General features: G+C 37.1%; 1 protein-coding gene across 2 annotated transcripts in view; it reads right to left on the reverse strand.

Moving 5' to 3' along the window:
* Window positions 1–14,132, reverse strand: part of srbd1 (S1 RNA binding domain 1) — a 427,205-nt gene that overhangs the window by 317,882 nt on the left and 95,191 nt on the right. The window lies entirely within an intron of this gene.

A 14,132-nucleotide genomic window follows, 5' to 3' on the forward strand; every position in this document is an offset into this window, starting at 1 on the left:
TTTTGAACAAAGATTATGCAGTTTTATGAAAAGGGAAGTGTGCTGTTAAGCAAGTATTTTAGGGGTCTGACCTTTTCTAAAGGGACACTTTTTAAACCAAAGTTAAGAGGTGAAAGAAGAAGGTTCATCTGTTTATCAAAAGCTCCTGGGGAGTCACATTAACAAATACAGTACTCTATCTGTGAATACTTCAAACCCAGGTTATATTCAAATGTATTAATATACTAAATACCCAAGCTTAAAAATAAATCAAACTGCAATTACATACATCATATACAAATTCACCTTGGTGACAATAATTGCAAGTTTTCCATCCATCCCCTTTATAAATGTACCAGTAGGCACATGAATTTGGAAGAAAAACTACTGCCTGTCATGGCTTTGCCCGTTCTTGTTCTAAACCACTGCAGACCAACGAGGCGCCTACAGCTGCCCTAACCCGACACAGACAGGCAGGACACAAGTTTCTCCACACAGCACACCTTTATTTACAGGTGGGGAAGTGTTTTCTTTGCTCCCCACAATAGCACAATGTCCACAAGACCAAAGCATAGACCTTGTCTTTCCTTGTCTTTCTCTACTGCCTCCGCTCCTCTTCTGGCAAGATTCGTCCACCACCTCCCGACTCTGGCTCCCTAAATGGAGTGACGCGGCTCCTTTTATTCAGTTCCTGGGATTGCTGCAGGTGGTTCATCAGCGTTAACCTGGAATTACTCCCAGGTGTGGTGGAAGTCCATTGTAGGGATCTGCAGCACCTCCTTGCAGCCCCCAAGGAACCCAACAGGGCTGTACCAAACTCCAACTCCCTAAGTGCCCTGCGGGAATCTGTTGTGCCACAGCCGCCCATCACACCATGTATCCCCTTATCATCTGATTTACAATTTTTGCTCATTGCTGTGCTCCTTACATATTGCATTAAATATGAAGTCTCCTTTTTCTATGTTTAATTTTTTCCCCCCCATTCATTGAAACCAAATCCAACCTGGTGGTGCAGTGGGAACACTGCTGCCTCACAGTAAGGAGAACATGAGTTTGTAACCCAGGTCCCCCCTGTGTGCAGTTTGCAAAGCTCTTTGAGAAATGAGAAAAGCGCTACATAAATGTAATGAATTATTATTATTAAATTACATAAATACACTAGGAAAATAGGTTCCGGACCTGGCCAAAGAGAAAAAGAGAAAATACAACTGACATAGTGTGAATGGCATTAGTGAGTGTGCTTTAACTGGCGGTCCAACCAGAGCTGGATCCCACCTTACATCCCATATTGCTTTGATATTCAAACTCAAACCCTTAAATGAATAAGGGTTAGGAAAATGAATTGCATGAACCAATATATGACAGAGAGAGATTAAATAAAAAAAAAAAAAAAAAAAAAGATTATAAAATTGAAGGAGTGTCACTGGCTGCCAGTAGGAGCTCATGAATAACTGAAAAACATATTTTTGATTTGATGAAGAAATAAAATAGTCATCAGTATAGGAGATGTAAATGTAAGTAACTGAATGACATGAGAACAGAAACAAAATCACGACAAAACAAGAAAATCAGAAAACAATATCAAAACATATGTATTAAGAATGTTTGAGATGGAATAATCCAATACTTAAGGAGCAGAGTAAAGGGCATCACATAAATTATGAGATTAAATCACTTGATAAAAGGGATAAGCAGAGGTTTGTCCAGTGTTTTAAAAAGATCTAACTTCACACAAGGTGCATAGATAGTTGTGGAAGGTAATTAATATAAGATATTTAAATACATCTATACCACACAATTAGAAATGAAAAGTAATATGAATACTATGAAATTTAGAAACAAATTCAGATGTAGAACAAATTTAGACTGAACAATATCTTAAATAAAATATTTCAGATTTACTAAATAATCTCAATACTTGTTTTATTAAAAAATTTTAAAAAAATACAATTTCACCTGCACAATAGATCAATTGGGTACTGACCCATTTTGCTAGGTTTTCAGTGGCAAACAAGAACTATGCTAAAAAGAACAGAGATGCATAAAGTCGCCTGTCCTTTTCCTTATCTACTTTCCAGAAGGTCATTAAACTGGGAAAATTAACAATTCTGCAGCTCTACCACTACTCAACATTTGGTCAGCTTCTCTGAATTTCTTTTGAAAGCCGTAGGTGATAATTAATGATGAGCTGTCATGTCTGCAGACCAACAGCTGCCAGGCAGGACATTCATTTTAAGCTTGCAGTACAACAGCAAGCTACAATCCTGCTTACTCTGATGAAAACAGTCAAGCACTTATAAGCATGCACTTACCCATGACTGAAAGTGGACTCTGACCAAATCAGCAGAGGCTAGAATGTCCCTTAAAAAAGGTACATGCATCTCTTCATTCTATTTTGGACCAGGAAACTCATCCAATCTGTCTTTAAGAGCTCTTTGTGCTGGACATGCAGAAATCCCTGTGGAAACCCGGGGGGAATCACCAGCTTGTAGATCCACTCTTTCAACCCGAGCTCTGTGCCAGAAACGGAGCACTCACTACAAACTACAAAAAAGGGAATCACAGCACCTAAACTCTTGTGCCACTAATATTCAAAGAATACAGCAAACAGCCTAACACCCAAATTGACTGAAGATCACTACATCATACCACAAATTGAAACAAAGGACCATGTAAGCAAAGACAACATCGGCATTCCACTGCAAACCAGGTTCTTCCCTTGAACCCATAGCAATGACACAGCATTGAACATCCCTTTCCTCTTCTTTGGTATCCTAAAGCTACTTTATCTGAGCCAAGACTAAAATCTACTTTTTTATGTTTCATTTTTACTATGCAACAAACTCATAAGTAATTGCCGGGTAGGGAAGTGTCAGCCTAATGGTTTAGCGGCCTTTTCATATCTACCGCTGTGCATTAGAACAAGGGCGATGGTGATGTCACGCTAACATTCCAAATGAGAAACACTAAACAGAAAAGCTTGTAAATAGGACCTTGGTACCCTTCACCTCCATCATAAAGCGCAAGAGCAGGCTAACTATTTTTTTTTTTAATTTATAAAATATGCTTCACTTTAGAACGGAATTTCATGTGGCAAACTAAAATACACCGTCATGACCGAGAAGAAATAACTTCGACCTAAAGAATACCAAATTTGTCCTTTTCGAAACTGCAAAAAACCTCCAACCAAAGTAAGAGCAGCCTGTTCTCCGTTATAGGTTTGTCATTCTCATCTGTGTTGTGTCTCATTTATGTTATCTATATAAATAGTTATCATATTTCTCTATTGGTAAGAATTTCACTGTACTTAGTATATGTGACAAGACTACTACTGTTATTACTATTACTACTATATCCTTAAATTGTATTATACTATTTAATAGTCATCCCTTCACTCATTCATTTGGTCCTTTGGGTGACCCCACACTAATAAAAAAAAAAAAGAAAAATCACTAATTTTCTTACTATTAAACTTAAACCTCAGTCCATTCTTATTAAAATGCCCTTTTTCATGCATTTACAGGTATACAACACTCCCCTCTGTGTTCCCTATCTGGACTGGTCTGGAGCATGCAATTTGTTTTTCTAAAAACCCAACAATTAAGTGCCAGTATTAACCAGGCATTTCAGTGTATAACACAAAAAATTACACATAATATTAAATATGCAATACAGTAATTAATCATAAGTATTGAAAATTAACTGATAACATTCTTTAATTAAAAAAAGCTTATTTCTATTCAAAATTTCAATGAATATCCAGTTTCTTTCCTGACTTACATAAGTTATAAAATCTAACAATGTTAACAGTCTGTCCAGAATTTAAAAGGACTAATTCTCATTATGTTATCCAAATGCTTGGTATCGAAGTGATTTCTGGATTTTGTTTCGATATTCTCCAAAAGTCTAAATCTTCTTTCACAGTTAGCACTTGAGGCCTGAAACGATCCACAAATGTCAAAAAGTGGGAAAAAAACCTCCTTAAAGTGATCAGGCTGTTTAGTAAATATATCCATGTTAGAAAATGTCTTTAAACTACAATGATTCGTTTGAAAGGAACGATAATCCTTCTTCAAAAGAGCGCCGTATTTGATGGCAAGCCTAGTTCTCGGTGTAAATCCAAATGAAAAACTTTCCAGATTTGTAGGTGTAGAGAAACTTTTCTTATCAAAGACAAACCAAGCTTTTACTTCTTCATCTGGATAAAAGAGATTGTGGACCGTTTTTTAACTGGGAGCTGAAATAAATAAAGCATATTACATGTTTCTTCCAGGAAATGTGGCTTGTCTCCCAGATACTGTGCCTGAAGTTTCTTGATCTTTGCTTTAGTAAACTAAAGAAAGTTTGAACTTCATGACTTTTGCTTTCATTACTAAACGTAAATGTACAAAGTTAACATTTCTGAAACTGTTATGTCAAGTTGATTTATCGACTATCAATGTGTGGTTGGCTGATTTTTCAATTTCATTTAACACATCAGTTTTGACTGAACTAAAAAGGCATGTACTGTATCTGGCAACATGATCATGAATATCCTGGACCACCACCACAGAAGAATTTAATTTTAAAGCCTGTAAAGCATTATCTATTACACCTCATCAGGTGTTTGCTTTCACTACATAAGTTTTTTGTCTTCACATTATTTAGATTCTATTATTTTTTTCCACAAACACAGAATCATTTTTACATTTGTGTGACTGAATCAATATGAGATTTTTGTTCCAAATGTCATTTGAGATGGTCCACTTCTAGTCGCTCCATGCTTTCTCTGAGGGCAATTCATTAAATGATTCTACTTTTGAGCATATTTAACAAATAACACCATCCATCTTCGAACAGCTGAACTCTCCCAGAAGCATGATCTGTCTGGAGCCATGCGGCAAGTCCATTTTAACAAAACATTCCGTCAGCCATTCTGTCATAAATAGCAAACACAGTTTCGTCCATGTAGGACTTGAACTGTCTTCAGCTTTGTGCTTAAACATAGTTAAAGTGACAAAGAAACAATAATACTGACCATTTCATATAGTGCAACTTTGTTTGAAACTCATTTCAATTTGGTCGGTAATTAATTTAGTTCAATTAACTTTCAATTTTTAAAAATTGATTTTGTTTAAATGTTGGGTCTTTTGTGAGTGACCATGTATTATCTGTCAGCGATGATCTTAAAATGTACGAGTGATCACTTACTTACCCAGCATAGAAGGAATACTGCATTCCATTATCCTCACAGCCAGGCACAAGGGCCACCATACAGCTGACTTTGGTGCAGAGATAGTAGCCTAAGCTGTCACACAATAAGAGACTATGATGATTTTGGTTAAGTCAATAATTTTATATCAGACAGAACAGTAGTTTTCAAATGTATTTAAACTTGGCATTTTCATTGTGAAAGCAAGAAGTGTTCATTTGTCATTTCTTCAAATGCATTTTTTCTTATGAACAAAGAGATGCACTTGTAGTTATCTAGTCAGATTTCTAAAACGCCCAGTTTAACAAAACAACCCTCAAATGTTATTCTAGATTAAGACAGATTATTGTTAAATAATCAAATGTTATTCTAGATTATTTATTGAAGTCCCAGTAGAAATAGCCCAAAGAGTGAAGAGTAGAATTGTGCTTTTGCTCTTCATAACTATGACAGCCTTTGTTTCAGAGAAGAGGTATTAACCAAGAGAAAACAGATGGGACATCTGACCAACTAATGCGTGCATCCTTTCTTCTGTAAGTCTTGGACATGATACTTTGCCAATAAATGAATTTCAGCCTGTGCTTGTCACCGATACAACATTGTGTTTTCATATCAAAGTAGCTGACAGATATTTATTCAATATGATCATTGAAATACTGAGCTTATTAGCTTTCAAAACAGCTCTCATATGTTACACTAGAGCAAAGTGATTGCAAGCAATGTAATTGTGGTATTCCAGCCTGCCAGGATCTGTCAAACTACCTGTTGTTGTTAAAAGAAAGGAGTGCTTCTTAGTGTATGTCAAATGATTTTCACAATGTATGCATCATTACAAAACAGAAATGTTTTACACTTTTACAGTATCTACAGCTGTAATGATAAAAAAAAAATCTCTTTGCATTTTATTAATTACAAGCATGTCTTGTAGGCAGCCACCTGTGTCCAACATCTGGCTTGCAAGCTCCACATAAGTCTTTTAGATGACCCATTTAACCAGTCGTACGACTCATCTGACTGCACATTTTGAGGTCATTCGGGTTCTAATAAGCACAAAGCTGCAAAGACACGTTTTTTTATTGTTTTAATGAGAAAACATTATAAATAATCCAGTTATTCAAAATTGGTTTATACTTTCACAAAACACCTTTGGTATATATCTACCAGTAAGCTAAATTTTACTTATTTGTTTGAAATCTGATGTTAATTTTCCATTCTCTTCAGAAATAATATTTTTTCATTTTGTACTGTGTGGCACGTGGCTGGGGGTGGTACCCAGCTGGGACGCCCAAGAGGACCGGAGGAGGGCTCACGCCACCTCCAGACCATGAGGGGGCGACCGCCCTGGTTGCTGTGGGGACCACGGGTACAGAGCTTTGAAGCTCAACCCTGTAGGGGCCCGTGGTCACTGCCAGGGGGCACCCCAATGCTTGGAGAGCCCTGGACCTCAGCACTTCCTCCACACCAGGAAGTGCTGGGAGGAAGAGGAGCAGGGACACCCGGAGTGCTTCCGGGGATGCAGCCGGTACTTCCGCCACACTGGGGCGTGTCGGTGGAAGATTGCCGGAACACACCAGGAGCACATCCGGGGGACAATAAAAGGGGCCGCCTCCCTTCATTCAGGGCTGGAGTCGGGTGGAAGAGGAAAGGCATTGTGGAAGGGCCTGGACTTTTGGGGTGATTGGTGCTGCGGCACTGGGTTGTGCACTTTAATATTTGTACATAGTGTAAAATAAACGTGTGTTGGGTGACATGAACGTGTCCGTCTGTGTCCGGGCGGTTTCCCACAACTGTTACTTTGGTAATTTTAGGTCAAAAACAGATCATTCTGATTATATGGTTTCACTTTATAAATTGAATTTTTGGTAGTCATTTCATCTTATTGTGTTGCATTTCTAACCTATGCAGTTTACTAAAGAAATGTATATATTCTAAAATAACAATGTTTGGCCATCACTTAGACAAATAAAACTGCCGACGAAAGATTCTGTGGTTACTTATTTAACACACAATAAAACAGAGAAAAAGAATCCTTTTTTTCTTTATACTACTTAAAAACAGTTCAGTTATACATATTTGTTCTGAGCATATGATAATTTTGTTTTAGATGTCCTAAACAAATTCAGTGCTATTTTTGAGGTGGAATGGGATTTTTTAAAAAGGTTGCCAACAGATGACTTCATGTAGCTGTCAGCCACAGTAATAGTACTAACTACCTAAAACCTGTCAAAGAATTCTAGGAAATCATATTTAACAAATAAGTAACACTAAAGTCATGAGAACATCCATTATGCATTTTCGTGTTCTAAGGTGTTATTTGATCTACACCAGTTGATCATTTCTAATGAACTGTGTGCTCAATTACCAATAAAAATAAGTTAACTGCTCAAAACTGTCTTTTCGGGAATTCAAGGTAAAAGTGATGCAAAAACCACAGGTGTAAAAAAAATATACACAGTAATCCCTCGCTATATCGCGCTTCGCCTTTCATGGCTTCACTCCATCGCGGATTTTATATGTAAGCATATTTAAATATATATCGCGGATTTTTTGCTGGTTCGCGGATTTCTGCGGACAATGGGTCTTTTAATTTCTGGTACATGCTTCCTCAGTTGGTTTGCCCAGTTGATTTCATACAAGGGACGCTATTGGCAGATGGCTGAGAAGCTACCCAACTTACTTTCTCTCTCTCTCTCTTGCGCTGACTTTCTCTGATCCTGACGTATGGGGATTGAGCAGGGGGGCTGTTCGCACACCTAGATAAGGACGCTCGTCTAAAAATGCTGAAAGATTATCTTCACGTTGCTATCTTTTGTGCAGCTGCTTCCTGAAACGACATGCTGCACCGGTGCTTCGCATACTTAAAAGCTCGAAGGGCACGTATTGATTTTTGATTGAAAAACAAACTCTCTCTCTCTCTCTTCCTGCTCCTGACGGAGGGGGTGTGAGCTGCTGCCTTCAACAGCTTTGTGCCGCGGTGCTTCGCATACTTAAAAGAAAACAGCCCTATTGATTTGTTTGCTTTCCTCTGTCTTTCTGACAGACTCTGCTCCTGACGCGCACTCCTTTGAAGAGGAAAATACGTTTGCATTCTTTTAATTGTGAGACGGAACTGTCATCTCTGTCTTGTCATGGAGCAGTTTAAACTTTTGAAAAAAGAGACAAATGTTTGTTTGCAGTGTTTGAATAACGTTCCTGTCTCTCTACAACCTCCTGTGTTTCTGCGCAAATCTGTGACCCAAGCATGACAATATAAAAATAACCATATAAACATATGGTTTCTACTTCGCGGATTTTCTTATTTCGCAGGTGGCTCTGGAACGCAACCCCCGCGATGGAGGAGGGATTACTGTATTGTCACACATGCATGATTAGGATTAATCGTGGACAGTCAGCATGCTCTATTGTGAGTGAAACTACAAGAAAAGGGGATCCGGATCACGGCATTAATTCTTTTCTCTCCTTTACACCTACAGAAAGACGCTCGAATAAAAAGTCCATACCTCAATGAGTATACCGATCTCCACTGCGTTTCCACACCCCGAAGAAAACGCTCTGTTCCGGTTCAGGGAATCACCTCACTTCTGGTCTCATCCTGATGACTTCAGTTCCGTCCCTCCATTCCTGACGTCATCTGCAGCTCCATCCCTCTTTGTCACTTCCATTAATTTGATCTGTCCCTCTATAAAAAGCCTCCTGACCCCTGAGTTTTTGTCAAATGTGTCGAACTTTTTGTTGTAACCTTGACCTTGTTGCCGAGTACTGGAACCAACAACCAGTAAACGGGAAGGCTCTCCAATCCTTAATCTGTCTCATTTGCTTTATTTATCACAATATATATTTCCTCTTTCTGTCCTGAAAATGAGACCAAGACTTTTAAACAGACTGCCTACAAACCTTACAGCCTTGTTAATTTTTGTTCCAAAAAGCCCTAGGGCTGCCATTCCATCAGAAAGAAATGACAAAACATGTGAAAGATGTCATATAAAGTAAAACCAGATTTATTGATAATGCAAGTGGTTTCAAAACTCAATGAGCAGGAAAGAACAAAATTAAAACATAAGGCTGCCTTTGCAATGGATACAACAAAGCAAATAGCATACATGGCTTTGTTTTCATATCAAATGCCCCAAAGATCAACAGTGATGCATACTGAATATACTGAAATAGGACACACACTGCATAAAAAAAGTTAGCTTGAATTTAAAAAATATAGCAAAGGAAAAAGAAAAAATGCTATTTGCCATAGCACACAGGTCAGTACACTCCAAAATTCCATTTGTTTTCATTGGCATTTTATAGTTTAAACCTGGCAGATAACTGGCCCATAACCAATTAAATCCAAGTTTTCCTCACCTGTAAGCTAATGCTAATGACTGCAAGCTAGAAAATGTGGACATGCTCCACTGGCTAATAAAGAAATATAATGCCCAAAGCAGCTTTGTAAGCAAATAAGCAATTAAACAAACATTGCTTCCTGAAGTAATAAAAAAAATAAATAACAAGCAGGGGTGGTGCATTGCAATTCAATACCAAAACAAAATGTAACAGCCAAAAAGCTGCAGGGAATTGTTGTTCACGTCGAAGTGCTGTCTAGACTTATAAACTATGAAAATGAAGTTCCTCTGATGGCACAGAGATTAACTTTAAATAAATGGAACATATCTAAACTACGCTTTCCAAGCACATTACTTATTTCTGGACAGTGAGGAAAACAGAAGTAGAAAAGAATAATAATGCAGTCTATATCAGTAGTTCACAAGTTCAGTCCTGGAGCCCAACTGTAGACGCAGACGTTTTTGCAGATTACACTGTTAAATGTGCACTTGAAGTTACAGAATCTCACATATCCTTGGGAGGCTGAGAAACGATCTAGTCTCACAATTTTTAAAAGTACCTCTGCTAAGAAAAAAAAAAAAATAAAATGCAGAATGCACTATATTAAAGAGGTGAAGACTCCTTGGTCACAACCCACATCAGGACAACCGACATCAGATGCAAAAATGCTCGTAACCTTACAAAATGTATTAACTGAAAATGAAAATATAACTTTTTTTGGTGCGAGATTCTTCCAGCACCAGGAAAGCAATTGATAAAGGTGTAGTATGAACAAGTCTTCTAATTTTCTCAGCTACTGAAACTCTTGGCCTAACTGACAGAACTGACCAGTAGGTCAGGAATATCTTAGCCAATCTTCAATCCGTCATGCCCACTGTGCTGGAAGCCATTACTCAAGGGGCTATGTTCAGTTTTCATATAGTGTGCATGTACTTACATAAAACATGCCATTTCCAACATAAAAAGACAATTTGCTGCAGTGTCTGTTTCTCCAGACATAACCGAAGCAATTTATTGAACTCCTACTGCAATAAGGACAACTAGCACTATTCACTTTGTGAATTTCCCCTTGGGATTAATAAAGTATCTATCTATCTATCAAAAATTAAGCTGCTTTTGTTAACCTTAAGCAGTGACATTCTATTATTACCCAGAGAGCAGAGAAGAAGCTCTACAAATCTATGCCCACTCTAACCTCCACACCATACAGCAATTTAATGGTGCCATGGAGGACTTCTGAACAGCTGTGGAAATGTTTTGTTGCTTCATGGGGGACAAAGCTCGTCAACTGTGTTTCATTGCTTAGAAGTGCCTGATGCTTCACAGGGGTTCCCAGTTCCCACACATCCCATTATTGTTGATGATGTGTCGTTTCCTCACTGCACTTGATGCTTCATGGGATATCCAAACCCCTGGATCGTCGATTGTGTGTCTAAGCTTCACAGGGGATATATTTACAAAATGACTGAGATTTACAAAGGTAAATCCTCTAGAAATGTGCACACACCAGGTTTTATAAATGGGATTTGGCATATGTGTATTTTCATGCTTGAATCCAAGCAATGTTTTATTTAAAAAAAGTCACCTAGTTTGAATTTTCCACTTGTGATGTAATGTCTGCACTCAAAATGTTTCAGATTTTGGAATTAGGGATACTCAACCTATAATAGTATCAAATACAAAAATGTTGGTACCGTGACATACCTTGTCCAGACAAAGAAGTCCAGTTTAGCGTTTTCCTCATGCTTTCAGCATTTCAATTTCCTTTGTGCCTTCTGCAAAGGTATTCTTCCTTCATGGCATACAAATAACATATGCCCAATTGGAAAGACTTACACATTTTTGTTGTTTAAGTGACAATCTAAAAAATGGTACTGTAAACAGAAAGCTGTTGAAACAAAAACAGCACTTTCAATTTAATTAGTGCTTTAGTGTGAACTAAACCAGAGTTTCTATTAACACCTTTGCCTTACAAGCATCTTACCCTTCACTTCCAACCATCACCTTGGTCTTTCCTGCACTCAAAGCCTTCCGACTCTCAAACTAATTTTCCTTTTTAGTATTTTGTCATTTGATTCTGCTTCATTTTTACTATCAAGCATGTCTCTAGTCTCCATCATAATCATGAAAAGCTACAGATTCTGAATGGATCATTAGTACAGCCCCACTTTCACCTCAAGCATTTAAGTACCAGATGGTTTTCCTGCATTTTCCTGACAACTAAGATCTTACCTGTTGCTCCCTTCCCAGGCATAAATCCAAATTGAATTTTACTAACTTTCTCTTGAATAACCTGATTATTTTCTCTCTATCATTTACTAAGCCACCTTTATTAACTGTTCCAAAAGCTTAGTTGTTCAATTTACCCACACACCACTAGATAATCCTGTCTAATAAATAAGAATAAGAACACTTTTTTACCGTCTACAGGAATCCTCCTTTTGCACACAATCATGTTGAACAGGTTGGTTAACCATTCTGCCTTCAATATTTCCGACACAACTCCAGCTGAGCCCACTGTTATAACTATCTTCATTTTTTTCAGTATTTTTGAAATCTCCTCTTCTCCATATAATTATTGCAAGAATCCTTAAACTCATTACAAACAGTTGTTGTGTTCTCTTAAACAGTGTTTGTAAGCCTTACATAGTTGGGTGTGGGAGTGGGTCACCTAAGAGCTTGACAGCCCTATACAATACTTATTCTAGTTTGTATCATTGATTGTCTCATGATGAATAAGTTATTACAGTCGCACAAGTTTTACCAAAGTGGAGGTGCTATTAAATTTGCTTGTGTTTCATCACAGTGGATAGCTTGTGATTAATGAAAAAATGTAAAATGGGGAAAATTCACACCTAAGACATCCTATCCCTTAGCTTACTGTGCCTTCTCATCTGCTTTCCTAGCATAGCTCTTTACTTCTTTATAGATAGTCCTGCCACTGTACGACTTTCTCTTCTGCCACTTCTCATAGCATCTCCTCTTTTCTTTAATTGCCATCTCTACCTCAGCATTCCACTATTTCCTTGGGTCTTGGGGGTCCCTTTCTCCAGCTACAGACTTCTTTGGTTGTTTTCTACCAGACATTCTTCACTACTTCCCACTTGCTCTTCACGCCTGATGACTCTCCCGCTACCAATTTTTCAGCAATTTACGTCAAATTAACTTTTTTTCCTTAATTGCTTTTTTAAAATAAATTTCACACATCTTTTTAAATCTTGACTTTTGCTGTGCCAACTTCATGTTAAAAATTTACGAACACATTAAAATAAGTTGTATTTAACCGATTATTTTAGTTAACCCAACAAAACAACTCCTACTCTATCCTTTCAAAGCCAAAGCCTTTCCATCACCTCTGCTTGGTTTATTCACCTTGCAAGCAGTGTTTCCCTACTTCACTCTGCCTTCCTAAGACATAGGCTTCAGTTATAGTGCAGTCAGCTAATTTGATAAATTAAATGGTAGTATGTAATTAATTAGGTGCTTTTCTGTAAGGAATATTTGTGTTTTTTTAATTTTTTTTAAACTAGGTGCTAATATAATTAGTTCACTGGATCTCTTGAACATGTTGCATATAGCTGTCAATGCGTAAAACATTCCTGATATAGATTAATTCTGGCTTTTCCTAGAGACTGACCATGGATTCTGTTGATGGTCATTGCAAAGCACAATTTTACATTTTTTTTTTTTTATATTTTTATTTTATTAATTTTCATTGTAATCATTCCATACAAACAGATCAATTTATAACCCAACAAATTTGAAGACTAATCAAACCCCACCCCTGAGAAGGAGAGCTTAGCTAAAGGAAAATTGCTTAAGGCTTTTTAATAAAGCAACATTAAACAAAAGAAAGGGAGAAGTAAATATCTATGTAAATAAGAGATGGAGAAGGGAGTTAAATGCGATAATAGTTATTTCTCTTATTCTAAAATAATATTGATTAAATCCTGCCATGTTTTGAAAAAATTTTGTACAGATCCTCTAACTGAAAATTTGATTTTTTCCAATTTCCTAAGACATAGGCTTCAGTTATAGTGCAGTCAGCTAATTTGATGAATTAAAAGGTAGTATGTAATTAATTAGGTGCTTTTCTGTAAGGAATATTTGTGTTTTTGTTTTTTTAATTTTTTTAAACTAGGTGCTAATATAATTAGTTCACTGGATCTCTTGAACATGTTGCATATAGCTGTCAATGCATAAAACATTCCTGATATAGATTAATTCTGGCTTTTCCTAGAGACTGACCTTGGATTCTGTTGATGGTCATTGCAAAGCACAATTTTACATTTTGAACTGAAATAGGTAATTAGTAGGAATAAGAGGGACTTTTGGTAGAAATATAATTCCTCCTGTAGGACATCCTATAAAAATGGTAACTTTTATCAGGCTTGGATGTAATATTTTGATGTGAAATCTTGTACCGTTAAAAGGTTTTGGAGGGAGGGGTTAGATGAAAAGCAGAATAGAAACTAAAACAGGGATGACAAAAGAAAACAGTTTGCTTATGAGAAAGTGGGGAACTAAAAACTGCAACCAAAAATAACTAATAAAACTCCAAATAAATTTACAAAAGTTGAAAACGATGGAATGTGAAACGAAAAGTACAGCAAACCACAAATCTAAC

This window comes from Erpetoichthys calabaricus, chromosome 15 (assembly GCF_900747795.2).
Source record: "Erpetoichthys calabaricus chromosome 15, fErpCal1.3, whole genome shotgun sequence".
NCBI classification, from domain to species: domain Eukaryota; kingdom Metazoa; phylum Chordata; class Cladistia; order Polypteriformes; family Polypteridae; genus Erpetoichthys; species Erpetoichthys calabaricus.